At 41.6% G+C, this 16,295-nt stretch overlaps 1 long non-coding RNA gene across 1 annotated transcript; it reads right to left on the reverse strand.

The window, feature by feature from the left end:
* Positions 3,187 to 6,864, reverse strand: LOC110261779. Its single transcript, XR_002346310.1, has 2 exons — positions 5,189 to 6,864; positions 3,187 to 3,927 (listed from the first exon to the last, which is right to left on the reverse strand). It is a non-coding gene; the product is annotated as an uncharacterized LOC110261779 (long non-coding RNA).

A 16,295-nucleotide genomic window follows, 5' to 3' on the forward strand; every position in this document is an offset into this window, starting at 1 on the left:
GGTTCTGAGATACGTGACGTGGAGTGCATCCAGGCAGATGGTCCAGGAAGAGAGGACTTCCTGGCCGTGCTCGTCTAAGCAGCTGTGCACACCGTGTCTTCCTCTCAGAGATGCTCACTGAGCATGAGCCCAGTCGTGTCTTTGAAGACACTTGAGGTAAAGAAACTTGATTAGTGTTTTTTTTTTTTGTTTTGTTTTGTTTTTTTTTTTTTTTGTCTTTTGTTGTTGCTATTTCTTGGGCCGCTCCCACGCATATGGAGGTTCCCAGGCTAGGGGTTGAATCGGAGCTGTAGCCACCGGCCTACGCCAGAGCCACAGCAACGCGGGATCCGAGCCTCGTCTGCAACCTACACCACAGCTCACGGCAACGCCGGATCGTTAACCCACTGAGCAAGGGCAGGGACCGAACCTGCAACCTCATGGTTCCTAGTCGGATTCGTTAACCACTGCGCCACGACGGGAACTCCTGATTAGTGTTCTAATCCAGTGTTTTCTCAAACTTAGGAAACCATCAGACTTTCTCAAAGATTAATATTTTGTGGAATGATTGCTCTGTGGAACCCATTTTGTGAAATGTTCACTGGAGAATTGATAAAAACAGTCATAAGATGGAATTTGACTGCAGATGAAAGTCCCTGAGCCAGTACCTGAATTACGAAGATGGCCAAATAGAGAACAGATTTATGGTTACCAAAGGGAAAAAGGGGGGAGGGATGAATTAGGAGGATGGGATGAACACACACACACTCCTGCATATAAAAGATTCCCATGTCTAGCACAGGGAACTATGCTCAGTATTTTACAGTATCCTATAAGGGAAAAGAATCTGAAAAAGAACGTGTATGTAACTGAATCACTGTCCTGATTTACAGGACATTATAAATCAACTACAGTTCAATTAAAAATTAAAAAAAAAGCCAGTGGAGGAGAAAGTCATAATTAGGCAGTAGGTCCAAGTCGAATTCGAAATGCAAAGGAGGAAGGAGCAGGCTGACAGTAGCAGGGGCAGCAAAATGTCAATAATTTCACTTGTTTCCAAATTAAACAATTTACATTCTTGTCAAAGTTTTATGGAACGACACATTCAAACTCTGCCTCTTACCCAGCATCCGTCTCCCCGGTTACATGTAGGGAAGTATCTAAATGTTGGCAGAAAGAAAGGTGCAAGCAGAATAATTAACTACTGGTTAATTTTTGAGCCCATGAAACCTTAATTCTCAAAGAGTGGAACCCAATATTCCAGATTTTGAAAAACCACGTACCAGATTTAAAGTTCTGATCATCGAATGTTAGGGCTGGAACGATTTCCGAGATCACAGTCCAACTGCTTTATTTCACAAACTGTCAAACTGAGAAAAGGTCGAAGGAGTCACGTGACAAGAGCTGGCGCCACCGTTCTAGGCAAAGCCTTTGATATCCCAGTCTGCTTTTTACCCTACTCTTCCCTGCCGCTGAGTCAACATCAGCCAACTTCTCTTTTCCACGGGGATTATCAAATACCGTGGACAACAAAGTGTGCCGCTGGGCAGGCGTGATTTTATTCCTAGAAGTCATATCTAGCTGCAAAAGTGTGTCATGAAGACAGGAAATAATCCTCAGGATTATTCGACCTCCTTCTTTGTCCTAGAGAGGTAAGATCAAAGCATCTCAGCATTGAAAACATATCCAGGAGAAAAACTCTTAAGAGCTTTATCACATGCAGGCAAGCAGACAGCTGTGGTCATTAGGAAAAGGAAAAGGGTATTGAGTGAGAAGTTAGTACATGTGTGACACGTTATCAAGATCTGAGACTTCACATTTATCTCTTCTTTCTGTATTCAAGAAAAAGTGTTATTTTGTTAAGGAAAAGATTATTCAGTGATGCTTGTTAATGAACAGTAAAGCAGACTTTATTTAAGGGGGAGCCACCACTGTACTGGGGTCTTGCATCGGGGAGAGAGATTGGACTCATCTCCATCTCCAGTGAGGATGAGAGGCTAGAAAATGACTAAGAGGAGACATCAGGGGCCAGGGGCTTCTTGTTAGACCAAGTTAACAGAGTTCTTGCTGGAAGCAGGAGTGCTAGGAGATGAGGGCTGGTCAGAAACTAAGGGTAGGAGATTTTCTCTAAACTAATTTATCAGAATTCTTGGGCAAAATAGATTCTGCATGGTCAGAGAAGGAGGCCCAGAGTCAGGCTTAGCTGAGCAGGAGGCTCAGAGGAGCCTGATTAAAGTCGGCTCATGGGAGTTCCCATCCTGGCTCAGGGGTTGATGAATCTGACTAGGAACCGTGAGGTTGCAGGTTCGATCCCTGGCCTCACTCAGTGGGTTAAGGATCTGGCGTTGCCGTGAGCTGTGGTGTAGGTTGCAGATGCGGCTCAGATCCCGCGTTGCTGTGGCCCTGGTGTAGGCCGGCAGCTATGGCTCTGATTAGACCCCTAGCCTGAGCAGCTCCATCTGCCACGGGTGTGGCCCTAGAAAGGACAAAAAAATAAATAAAAAAAAAAAATAAAGTCAGCTCATGGAGAGGGGCATTTCCACTGCTCACCATCCTAATTTAGACCCTTCCCTGGAAAGTCACCATAGTTGTTGAGGCAGTTTTCCTGTGAAGAAGGATGCTCTGTGCCAGCCTGACCTCCCCCGTATCTGGAATCCCTCTCGCATCCAGGAAGATGCTCTGATGCCTGGTCCATTGGTGCCTGGACCTCAGCCCCAGTGGCTGGTCCTCGTTTCCCTCCCCTGACCCCCTCACGTTCTCACCATCCATTTATATACGCCAAGGGCTCACAGTCGGCTTTTACTACTGCAACGGTACCAAAACTGCTTTCTCAAAGGGACGGGTGACTTTTTCCAGAAAGTAACTTCTGTTTTCACCAAAGTTATACATGTTCATGGTGTTAAAAGCTAAATGTGGAATAGAAGGGCATGTAATGAAACGCAGGTGCCTCTGACCCCTCCCTCCCTGTCCTCTAAGGACAACCACTTTCTACTCTAAAATCGTTTCCCCCCATATTTCTGAAAACTGTGCTTATGTGATAATTATTTAAATTTTTTTCAATTCTAGTTATTATTTTCTGTTGCGGAAAATGAGGATTTGGTTTTCCACTTCCTGCCTTCTCCTACAAACATACACACACACACCACACCACACACCACATTGCACTTCTCTGGATCCCCTCAATATAGTAATCCTGGTTTTTTTTCAGTAAAATCATATTCAGTGCTTAGATTGTTAATGACTGTGTATTATTGTTCATAGGTGCAATAATATATGTTGTGAATACATTTTATTTCTTTTAAAAACAGCCTTTTTGAGGTTAACTGACATACAAAACCCCTGGACATTTTAGTGTATACAATTGATGCGTTTGGCGATAGGTATAGACCTGTAGAAGCATCAGCACACTCAAGACACTAACTCTGTCATTAACAGACGTTTCCTCTCCCCCCACCCCCATGTGCTAAGACCTCTTCCCGTGAGCTCTACTCCTAACAATACCCAGTGGTAAACTGCAGACACCCTGTGGCACCACAGGTCTCTAGAACCTCTTCATCTTGCATGTTGAACAGTAACTCCCCCTCTTTTCCCAACCCCTGCGCCCCCGGCAGCCACCACCATTTTCTTTCTTACACAATGAGTTTTCCTTGGAATGAAAAATTTACTTCGCTCTCTTTGTACTTAGGACCGAACCATCCCCAGAGCCTCCGACTCCTGAAAAACCTTTTCTTCCTGTCAAACAGGATGGATAATCTGCCCGTTTACCCTCCTGGAGCTTCATCGTCTTGATAGGATCTGGATTAGTTGCTTTCTGCACAGCTGTCATCCAGAGCCTTCCCTTCATCCTGGGAATCCTCTTTTCTTGAATCACATGCTTTTTCTTCAATCGCATGCTTTTTCTTGGTTTATTCATTTTTTTTTGAAGGAGAACGCTCATTCCCCAGCAGGCTGTAGGGGGAAAAAAAGAGGCAGAAGAGGTAAACTTTTTTAAGACTCATATGTCAGAAAATATCCTTTTCCTAGCCTGAGGCTTGATTGATGCTTTGTTTAGAAGTCATTCTCTCTTGTGGCTTTTTTTTTGCCTTGCAACCCCAGTTGGCGATAGAGAATTCTACAGCATTCTAATCTTGGAGTCTTTGTATGTGATCTTTTTTTCTGATTGTGGAGACTGTTAGTGTCTTTTGGGGGGATGTGGGGGGAGTCTATGTTCTGAAATTTCACAGTGAAAAATTTCAGAATTTTTTCTCCCCTGTTTATTGGCTAGGTGTTCAGGAAGCCCTTTTCTACATGGAAATTTCTTTCCTCAGTTTTAGTAATGCTTTTGGGGTTGTTTTTACAAAATACTCTCTCCCCTATTTTTTTCTTTTCTGGTTTCTGGAACTCATGTTGGTCAGCTTTTGAACCTTCTTAATTGATCTTCTGATTTTCTTATCCTTTCTCTTCTATTTCTCCTCACCTTTTTATTTTTTTAAATCTAATTCCTAGAATATTCCTTAATTTTATCTATTAATTCTTCTCTTTAATTTTACAATGTTTGCCGTCATTTTAAAATTCTCTTTCTTTCTTTCCTTTTTTTTTTTTTTTTGCTTTTTGGGACTGCACCCATGGCATATGGAAGTTCCTAGGCTAGGGGTGGAATTGAGCTACTGCTGCTGGCCTACACCACAGCAATGCAGGATCCAAGCCACGTCTTCAACCTACGCCACAGCTCATGGCAACGCTGGATCCTTAACCCACTGAACGAGGCCGGGGATCAAACCTGCATCCTCATGGATCCTAGTCAGGTTCTTTAACTACTGAACCACAAAGGGAACTCCCGCCATGATTTTAAATTTCTTAGCGTGCTTTCTTTCTCTCTGAGTATTTATTTTCTTTCTTTCTTTCTTTTTCTTTTTTTTTTTTTTTTTTTTTTTTTTTTTTTGTCTTTTTGCCTTTTCTTGAGCCGCTCCCGTGGCATATGGAGATTTCCAGGCTAGGGGTCCAGTCGGAGCCGTAGCCACCGGCCTACGCCAGAGCCACAGCAACACGGGATCTGAGCATGTCTACAACCTACACCACAGCTCACAGCAACGCCGGATCCCCAACCCACTGGGCAAGGCCAGGGATTGAACCCGAAACCTCATGGTTCCTAGTCAGATTCATTAACCACTGCGCCACGAGGGGGAACTCCTATTTTCTTTTTTAAAAATGGCTTCTCTTCTCTTCTTACCTCCAGGAGAATATTCATTCTAGAGTCCTGTGTTCTTTTGCTCTCCACATTGTCTGTTCCATCCGAGTTAATTTTGTCTGTTTCTTTTGGTCACTGTCTTACAGAGAGAACCATCCCTCAACTGTCTGCTACTCAGCTGTCTTTTCAGTTTAGCAAGGAGCTAACCACGCTGGTTGCAAACTGTATCCATGGCTGGGGCTTGTCAACAGATGGGCCTCTGGGGAGGGACCTCCTGTTTCATTGGCGGATGCTCAAGTCTCACTAGATCTAGGTCCTTCTTTTAAGATGATTGAGTGTCTCCATAGAGGAAACACTGGCCACCAGTGTTTTGGAAGCTGAGCCAGGGGAGGAGCGTTCCAGGTTGCCTTTTCAACATGTAGCCTGTCATTTGATATCTCTTTTCTCGGCGGGACTCCTCACCTGCACCTTCAGGTGCTCCAGGTGCCTCTGGAGACAGACTTTCTCTGATGCAACCCCTCTAGAAAGAAACCCTCCATCTTCGGCAGGCCAGGGGAGGAGACAAGAGGACCTGGAGGTTCGTCTCCTCTGGGCCAGACTCCCCACAACGCTGGGATCCCATCTTCAGAGGTGGTGCCTCTGTTCTTGAACTTTTCCAAGGCTCTGGTGGCGGAAATAACTTGCTTCTGGTTGCCGTCCCCTCTCCTTGCTGTCGCTGCCATTTGCTCCGACTGCAGGTGTAGTGGCTTTCAGTAAAATGTATGCTCGCGGTGTAGTGGCTTTCAGTAAAATGTATGCTCGCCGTATTTATTAGCTATGGTGATTCCAAGTGAGCTTCCATGGGTTCCAGACATTTTAGGACCTTTTCTTATAATGTGGTCCATGTGGTATATGTATCTGCACAGTGGAGCTTAAACATTTCTAAAAAAGCACATACACTGTCATGCCCTGATTCCCTCCCCCCCTCCCCCTGCCCCGAGTTCAGAATTGCAAGAGACACCTACCCTCGGTCACAGTCTCACCAAAGAGAGAAAGATTTTTTAAGCCAATGGGTGTTACTGTCATTTCACTACATAAGGGTGTGAGAATGGTGAAGGGCAGCCTGGTGGAGTTTCTTTTAAAGCTTCCTCTTTCTTATATTTAATGGAGAGATGGGGGAAATGGTTGCTGATTGAGAAATTATTCTTAATAGAATTTGAGCAGAAACCATTTTCTTTTTTAACTTAAGTCTAATAAACATTCCATGGCCCTAAGGGCAGATAATAACTCTCTAGCAGAAACGAGGCACAACACTTGCCATGATTAATGACCTCATAAACCGAAAATCTCAGATCATCAAAGCCAGTATTTTTCTTTTAAGAGGTTTAGTGCAGCCAAGTTATTCATCAAAATCTATGTTGCAAGATGTTGACATTGTTCTAATATGAAATTCAGAAATAATTAAGCATTTGTCAGGCATCATTTGTTTTCAATTACACAGGTAAGTGTGAGGCTGCAGTCTTTTGTCTGTAAAAGTATTAGACACGTTGGTACATCAGCCAATTACTTCTAAACAGTGGGTAGCAGAATTTTAACATGCTGTACACTAGGCAGTGCTAAAGGGCCAGTGATGTCTTCTGGTGAGCAATGTAGTCGTTTTCTGCACCTTTTTTTTTGCGGGGGAGGGGGGTCTTTTTAGGGCCACACCCACAGTATATGGAGGTTCCCAGGTGGACTCAGAGCTGTAGCTGCCAGCCTATACCACAGCCACAGCAACGTGGCATCTGAGCCGCGTCTGCCACCTACACCAGAGCTCGAGGCAACTCTGGATCCTTAACCCACTGAGCGAGGCCAGGGATCCAACCACATCCTCACGGATCCTAGTTGGGTTCGTTACCACTGATCCAAGAGGGGCACCCCCCGTTTCCTGCACTTTTTAAGGTACATGTTTTGCTTGTGAATTAAGACTACTAAGGAATCTGAGGCCCTGTTCCCTCTTCCTGTAGCATGTGTTTATGGACGCTGTGTGATGACAGTCCTGTCTGGGAGTCACTGGACACTTCCTACATGCCGCACTCTGGGTGAACTGCCTTAAGTGCTTAATCTCTCAGTCAGTTTGTCACAGCGATTTTTACCTTCATTTAGCTGCTAAATTCAGGATGCTACCTGGTGAACAATGAATGTTTTCTTTTTGTTGAGTTTCAAGAGGGTTTTGTGTGTTTTGGGTGCATCCTTTTATTAGACAAGTGTTTTACAAATATTTTCTCCTAGACTATGGCTTATCTCTTTTTTTCCTTAACAGTGTCTTTTTCAGAGCATAAGTTTTTAATTTTAATAAAGTCCAATTTATCCTTTTTTTTTTCCCCCATGGGTAGTGATTTGGTGTTGTATCTAAAAATTCTGGAGTTCCCATTGTGGCTCAGCGGGTTAAGGAAACCCAACTAGTATCTATTCAGGATTTGGGTTTGACCCCTGGCCTTGCTCAGGGGGCTAAGGATCCAGCACTGCCATGAGCTGTGGCATAGATCACAAGTGCAGCTCAGATCTGGCGTTATTGTGGCTGTGGTATAGGCTGGCAGCTGCAGCCCTGATTCAGCCCCTAGCCTGGGAACTTCCATCCGCTGCAGGTGTGTCCCTAGAAAGAAAAAAAAAGAGAAAGGAAAAAACAGTCCGTCACCACATCCAGGATCACATAGATCTTCGTTGTTTTATTCAAGACATTTTATAGTTTTGTGTTTTACTTTTAGCTCTATGATTCATTTTAAGTTAGTTTTTGAAAAAAGTTTGTCTGTATATATATAGTGTATATATAGTGTGTATACATAGTGTATATATATAGTATATATATATATAGTGTGTATATATATTGTGTATATATATATATAGTGTGTGTGTATATATATATATATATATATAGTGTGTGTGTATATATAGTGTGTGTATATATATATAGTATATGGATGTATATACCCAGAAAAAAGTTTGTCTGTATATATATAGTGTATATATAGTGTGTATATATAGTGTATATATATAGTATATATATATAGTGTGTATATATATTGTGTGTATATATATATATAGTGTGTGTGTATATATAGTGTGTGTGTATATATATAGTATATGGATGTATATACCCAGAAAAAAGTTTGTCTGTATATATATAGTGTATATATAGTGTGTATATATAGTGTATATATATAGTATATATATTGTGTATATATATATTGTGTGTGTATATATATATAGTTTGTGTGTGTGTATATATATATATATATATATATATATATTATATGGATGTATATACCCAGAAAAAAGTTTGTCTGTATATATATAGTGTATATATAGTGTGTATATATAGTGTATATATATAGTATATATATATATTGTGTGTATATATATTGTGTATATATATATTGTGTGTGTATATATATATAGTTTGTGTGTATATATATATATATATATATATATATTATATGGATATATATACCCAGAAAAAAGTTTGTCTGTATATATATAGTGTATATATAGTGTGTATATATAGTGTATATATATAGTATATATATATATATAGTATATATATATATTGTGTGTATATATATTGTGTATATATATATATATAGTGTGTGTATATATATATAGTTTTTGTGTGTGTATGTGTGTATATATATATATATAGTATATGGATGTATATACCCAGAAAAAAGTTTGTCTGTATATATATGTGTATATATATACACACATATATATAGTATATGGATGCTCATTTATTCCAGAATCATTTGTTGAAGGTTATTCTTTCTCCATTGAATTGCCTTTGCCCTTTGTCCAAGATCTGTTGACTGTATTTGTAGTTCTCCATTTCTGGAGAAAACATGAAAGAAAACATGAAGCATGAAAAAAAAAAAGACATTTCAGCATTGGGTATGATGCCACAGGGAGTTTTGTAGATGCTCTCCATCAAGTTGAAGGAATTCCCCTCTCCTAGTTTGCCGACAGTTCTTATCATGAACGGAGTTTATCGAGTGCATTTTCTGAATCAATTGATATGATCGTATGATGTTTCCTCTTTAGGCTGTTGAAGTGGTGCATTGCATTGGTTGATTTGTTTCAAATGTCGAACCAGTCTTGTCTACTTGGAACAAATCCCACTCGGTCCTGGTACCTATTTTTTACACCTTGTTGGATTTGATTTAGTAATATTTTGTTGAGGGGTTTTGCACCTATATTCATGAGAGATATTGGTCTATGGTTTTTCCTTCTGGTAGTGCTTTATCTGGTTTTGGTATTGGAGTAATGCTGGCCTCCATAGGAAATATACCTTCCTCTTCTATTTTCTGAAAGGGATTGTGTGGAGAATTGGTATAATTTCTTCTTAAAATGTTTGATAGTTTAACCAGAAAACCTTCTGAACCTGGTGCTTTCTTTTTTGGAAGGTTATTCATTATTGTTTGGATTTCTTTCATTGATAGAGGGTTATTCAAGTTATCTGCTTCTCATGGGAATTTGGGTAGTTCTGTTGAAAGCTAGGCATTTTGTATTACGTATAGGAACTGAGGTTAACAGGGGCACCTTCAAGGACCTCCCATTATCAGTAAAGTCGAGAATCCTTTAGTCTGGTGGTCAAAGGCCTCCATATTTCGGCTTCAACCTAGCTTTTCAGCCTTCTCTTTCAATAAAAATGTCATTTATTGAACACATACTATTTATAAGTGTTGCCGTAATAACACTGGTAGGTATATATAAGTACTCAGTTTTATAGACGTGAACTCTAGAGGCTGCAAAGCAGAATAACTTTCTTTGGTCACATAGTTAATAAGTGCCTAAGCCAGAATTGGATGTCCAGTCTCTCTGATTCTGAATCCCAGGAGTTTTCTCACTAGACCTTCATATTTATTCCCTTGATCAAGTGCTCTAGTTTGGCCCAGTCAAATCTGTCTGTTCATCATCCCCCAGACATGCTAATAGTTCTTGCTGTCCTCCTGGGAATAGCTGACCCATCTGTATCAGTAATGGAATAGCCAACAAAATAATGAAATAGTAAATGCATAGTTATTTCATACAGCAGAAAATGTGGAGGTGAGCAGTCTCAGAGTGGATAGAATAGCTCTGCCGTGTCACCAGTGACCCAGACTCCTCCATCCTTGTATTCCGCCATCTTCATCGTCTTGGGGACACCACCTGTAACGTTCACTAGAAGGATGATTCAGCTTTCAGAATCGCATCTCTAAAGGACAGGAATTCAAGCAGAAAGAAAGGGAGTGGGGCAAAAGCAAAAAAAATTTCCCCGGATTTGAGCAAAACCAAACCCTAGACCCATCTCTGGATCCACCAGCTGCACGGAGAGCAAGATTGTTGTAAGACATGGTTGATTTCCTGGAGTGGGCATCTTATTTTCCAAACAAAATCAAGGATCTTGAAGCGATGAGGAAGGGGAGAATGCCTTTGGACCCCAACCCCTGGGTCTGCCAACACACCCCCCCTTCAGTGTCCAGATCAAGCATCCTTTTCTGCCCCACAATCTCCTCCCACACCACAGTGCATGGTCTGTCTTTGCACAGAATTCTCAGAGTTGTTGTCTCTACAGACGGGTGATTATCTTGTATTGTGAGTTATCTTTTCAAGCCTATGTCTAGTCTTCAAAAATATCTTACATGTACCTTGTGAACAGAGGCTCTGTCTTAGCCATTGCGCCGTCTCCCACACACCTAGGATATGGTGGACACACACCAAGCATTTACTGAGGCACAGAGTGTGGTCGGCTCAGCAGAATCACCCGATAGGCTACATACTTACAGTTCCTGATTGCTTGGGTATCTAGACTCCACGTCTTGTCTCTTTTCACAGACATAAAAGAAGGAGTTGAGAAAATATGGAGTTTTGAAAAAGATGAACATATAAAATTGTTTTTTTAGTACTTGGTTTGCAGAAAGAGTAACAGTAGACCTTGAAAATACAGTCCAGTCTTCTTCTTTTATTTTCTTTTTTGGCTGCACCCATGGCATATAGAAGTTCTCAGACCAGAGATGGAATCTTAGCCACAGCTATGACCTACGACGCAGCTGCGGCAATGCAGGATCCTTAATCCACTGCGCCACAGCAGCAACTCCTAGACTCCAGTCTTCCCAAGAGACAACTCATTCAGGAGTGAAGTGGTTTAAAAGGCTATGGCTTTGTAATATGGCATCTTTCCCTCTATTGTAAAAAACTAGGGGGAAAAAAAAGAATTTTCTAATTATCACTGTGATGGTGTCACTTGACACACTGAGATAATGAAACCAGTTAAGAAGAAATATTGAGAAATCAGCAGACCGACCGGATTGTCGGCTGAAGGACTGTATTTGGGGCGTAAACATCCAATTGTGGCTTTTCAAAATTCCAGGCACGCATCTAACTAAATAAGATAGGCTGTGAGAAGAGCAGGATGATAGGCTGTTTTACAGCACAGGCAGTGGCTTGGAGGAGAAGACGGAAGGAAGACGGGGGGCGGGGGTGTCGGGGAGTTGGGGGGAGATGGTGTTGGGATGCTCAGCCCATTCCTAGGATCCAAGCATCTGCTTGGAGCTCATTTATTGTAAGATCGTCTGGGACAGTCATAGTTTTTACTTCCATTAAATGGTTAGAATTTTCTGTGTTAATTCTAAGGAGAAAAAAATCACTTATTTCTGCTATAAATCGGATCCTCTCTAGGGTAATTGATACACATCATTCTTTTTTCTCATTTTATTTTATTTTAATTAAAAATCTTAAATTAGATTTGATTTACAGTGTTGTGCCGCCTTCTGTGGTACAGCGAAGTGACTGTGCCACCTTCTGTGGTACAGCGAAGTGACCCCGTCATACATGCAGACTTACGTTCCCTTTCTTATGTTATCTTCCGTCATGGTCTGTTCAGGAGGCTGGGTATAGTTCCCTGGCTATACAGTAGGACCTCATTGTTTATCCATTCTAAATGTAATGGTTTGCATCTACTAACCACAAACTCCCCCTCCATCCCACTCCCGCCCCCTCCCCCCTCGGCAACCACAGTCTGTTCTCTTTGCCTGTGATAGTCATCATTCTTATTTAATTCTCCTAGCCAAAAAAAAAAAAAAAAAAGAACGGTGTTATCCTATAAAAAATCAGGTCCAACAAAATAGGTGTTATCCCCTTTGTACCACTGGAGAAATGGATAGTGTCGTTGCCCAAGGTTACAAAGCAGTGACAGACCTAAGGTTCTTCCCCACAGATTCTGAAACCCGAGTTTTCACCCTCATTTCTCTGAAAGCCTTTGTTGTCCGTCTTGGCTGCATGTAGGAAAAGTTAAGCTCACCTGGGAGGAGTTCCCATTGTGGCTCAGTGGAAACAAACCTGACTAGTACCCATGAGGATGTGGGTTTGATCCCTGGCCTTGCTCAGTGGGTTAAGGATCCGGTGTTGCCATAAGCTGTGGTGCAGCTTTTGAAATTTTCAAGTCTTTTGAAATTTGAAAACTGGTGTCTTCTGAAGCTGGCCTATGCCAAAGAGGTACAGAAATGTTATAATTAGAAGTTATTCATTTAAAATGTGTTAATCTAAGTGTGGGAGGTGAATAAAACACTGCTCTGGGGTTCATCTTATGCTTTGCTCATGATGAGGTCTTGAGAAGTCATAAATGAAAAAAAAAATTCATCAGTGGAAAAGTATGGAGAACAGCGTAACGAATGTGTGTGAACCCACCTCCCAGCTCTATCCAGTTCCAGTTTCATCTCAAGTTGAGCTGGATTCATTTCATTTTTTCTTAATAATTAAAATGATACATGTGCATTAGAAATCCCCAGTGTTCCTGGCCCCATGCCCTGTCTCCAATTGTGTTTATTATTTCCATACACGCTTTAGTTCTTACTTTATACATTCAATATATGCATGTATCTATTAAAGTGTATGTGTTTTCAAGCTTTGTAGAAATGGTACATATACCCCACACCTTTTTGCAACTTCATTTTGTTGTTTGTTTAATGTGTTTTTGAGATTTGTCCACATCAACACAAGTGGCTGGGTAGCATTGCATTGCATGTGTCAGACATTACTTATCTACTCTGCTGATGGTGGATGTTGAATTGTTGTTACCGTCTAACACAAGCCTGCAGAAAACATTCCTGATTACACATCTTCTTGTACAAATGAGCAGGGATTCCTAGGAAATACACTAAAGGAATTATTATTGGATCGAAAGGCTACGCGAGTTCTCAATCTCACTACACTCGGCGAAGTTACCCTTCAGTGTAGTTTTTCTTTACATCCTTGACAGTCATGAGTATTATCAAATTTTAAATTTTTACCAAAATGATCAGTGTGAAATGGTTTAAATTGCTCTAATACACACTTACCCAATGACTAAAGGATTTTAGCAGTTTTTCCACAGGTTTATTGTCTTTTCACGTCTTTTGCCTATTTTTTTTGGCTTGTTTGTCTTCTCCCTATTGATCTCCAGGGTATTTTTATGTATGTTCGATATTAATCTTTTGTCGGTTATACACACTGCAAATATCTTTTCCAGTTTGTGGCTTATCTATTCAATTTATGGTGTGTATTGACAAATGGAAGACATTAAATTGGATGCAGTCAAATACATTCGTCTTTTCCTTTGTGGTTTATAATTTTTAAAAACTTTTAAAAGAAGCCCTTCTGTACTTTGAGGTCAGAAAACTATTTGCCTGCATCCCTTTAAAAATTTTTTAGTTTTCATATTTAAGTCTTTAATCACTTGGTGTTTAACTTGGGACTTATTTTTATTTTAGTTAAAAGGAAGTTAAATTATACTGAAGAAACAAAAATTATACTGAAGAAACAAACGACCCCAAATTTCAGAGGTTTAACCCCCAATTTATGTCTCACTATGCTGTTGTCCACTGTAGGTGTGCAGGGTCTTAGCTCATCACAGTCCCTCGGGGACCCAGACTGATAGAGGCCTTTCTGGACCGAACACCTGGGATCCCAGAAGCAGGGAGGGGAATGTGGCAGGTCACACACTTAGGGCTGTGCTTGAAGGTGACACACTTGTCCTCTGATCACATTTCAGTGGCCCCAGCAAGTCATGTGACCATGCATGTCCAACTTCAGAGGGGACGGGAAGTGCAGCTCCATTGTGGATCCAGAAGGAAGAGAGAATTGAGTATTTGATAGATAAAATTAATTTTTTTATTGGAAGAATCAATTCAACACCATTTGGAAGGAGTCCCTGCTTTCTGATTGATTTGTCATGCCACCTCTGTCACATATCACATTTTCGCATTGGCGAGCTTATTTCCAGCTTCCTCTTGGGCATCGTTGTTCCATGACACCGCATCATTTTAATCACAACAGCTCTACACAGCTGTTGATCTCATCGCTGGCAGTGCAAGACCCCTGACCTTGGTCATCACCTTTAGAATAGGCTCAGCTACCCCCAGCCTTTGCTTTTCCTATGAATTTCTAAAACAGTTTGCCAAATTTTATGAAATTCCTCTAGGATTTTGCCTCATGTTCCCCAGCAAGCAAATACTGGTCTCTCTGATCCCCATGTGAAAGAGACGTTGAAGTTGTCAGCCTGGGAACGGAGGTCAGCAGATGAAGACGGTGAACTTGGCCTACTCTCTCCCCAAGCTCCTTCAGGACATAAGGTCTTTTTAATTTTTTCATTATTTAAAGTTTTATTGAAAAATAGGAGTTCCCGTCATGGCGCACTGGTTGGCGAATCTGACTGGGAACCATGAGGTTGCAGGTTCCATCCTGGCCTTGCTCAGTGGGTTAAGGATCCAGCGTTGCCATGAGCTGTGGTGTAGGTTGCAAATGTGGCTCAGATCCCGCGTTGCTGTGGCTCTGGTGTAGGCCAGCAGCTATGGCTCTGATTAGACCCCTAGCCTGGGAACATCTATATGCTCCAGCTGCAACCCTAGAAAAGACAAAGAAAAAAAAGTTTTATTGAAAAATAATTGATTTACAATATTGCGATAATATCTTCTGTACAACAAAGTGATGCAGTTACACAGGTACACAATCCATTCTCTTTCAGATTCTTTTCCCACATAGATTATCACAGAGTACTGGGGAGAGTTCTTTGTGCTACACAGCAGGTCCCTGTTAGGCAGTCATTCCATATGCCTTATTGTCAGGGCATTGGGTCTTATTTTTGTAGCTTCTGCAGCACCTAGCATGGGGCCAGCTCAGGGTAACCACCTCTCAGTGTCTGTTTATGTGTGTGCATTTCACAGAATGTGAATGTATGAGGCAAGAGTTGTTTTTGAGGTTTTTTGGGTTTTTTTTTGTGTGTTTGTTTTTGGCCATGCCTATGCCGTGTGCAAGTTCCTGAGCCAGGGATCAAACCTGAGCCACAGCAATGGCCGAAGCTGCTACAGTGGAACACTGGATCCTTACCTGCTGTGCCACAAGGGAACTCTATGAGTCAAAAGTTCTTGATGCCTCCAAAGGAAAGGGGTTTGGAACATTCTTAATTGGTCTGGAGGATGAAAATACAGATTGAAAAAAAAAAGGAGTTCCTGTTGTGGCTCAGCAGATTAAGAACCTGACCAGTATCCATGAGGATGCGGGTTCGATCCCTAGCCTCACTCAGTGGTTAAGGATCTGGCGTTGCCGTGAGCTGTAGTGTAGGTTGCAGATGTGGCTCAGATCCCATGTTGCTGTGGCTGTGGTGTAGGCTGGTAGCCGCAGCTGCGACTCAACCCCTAGCCTGGGAACTTGCATATGCTGCAGGTGTGGCCCTAAAAAGAAAAACAAAACCAAAAACAACACCTATTATTTAAAAAAAAGAAGGAAAGAAAATACTGCCTTTGCTCCTCTGTGAGATGGCTGGATCTGGTCACTGATGTTGGAGGAAGGTCGCGTTACAGAGTAGGGACAGTATTTCTCATCAGCATCCAGGGCCAGCCTTTCTGGAAAGGGAAGCTGTTTGCTGCCTCTTCCTAAAGCACCGATCTCTGATCAGGAGCCTCTCGGCCCCCAGGTGCCTCTTTGCAGCTGGCTGGGAAGGATTAATCGGCTCCATTACTCAGCTGTCTCTCCCTGGGGCAAATGGTCAGTGTTAGACAACAAATGCTTATTGAATCAGACTGAAGGGGTGATGGCAGCCATTGAGCTCTCAATCCGTTCTGAAATATGGCTGGTTGAAAAAAAAGATGGCAATGGAACCTATCAAAGGAGATGTTTCTCCCAT

The sequence above is a fragment of the Sus scrofa genome, chromosome 7, assembly GCF_000003025.6.
Source record: "Sus scrofa isolate TJ Tabasco breed Duroc chromosome 7, Sscrofa11.1, whole genome shotgun sequence".
Taxonomy (NCBI): domain Eukaryota; kingdom Metazoa; phylum Chordata; class Mammalia; order Artiodactyla; family Suidae; genus Sus; species Sus scrofa.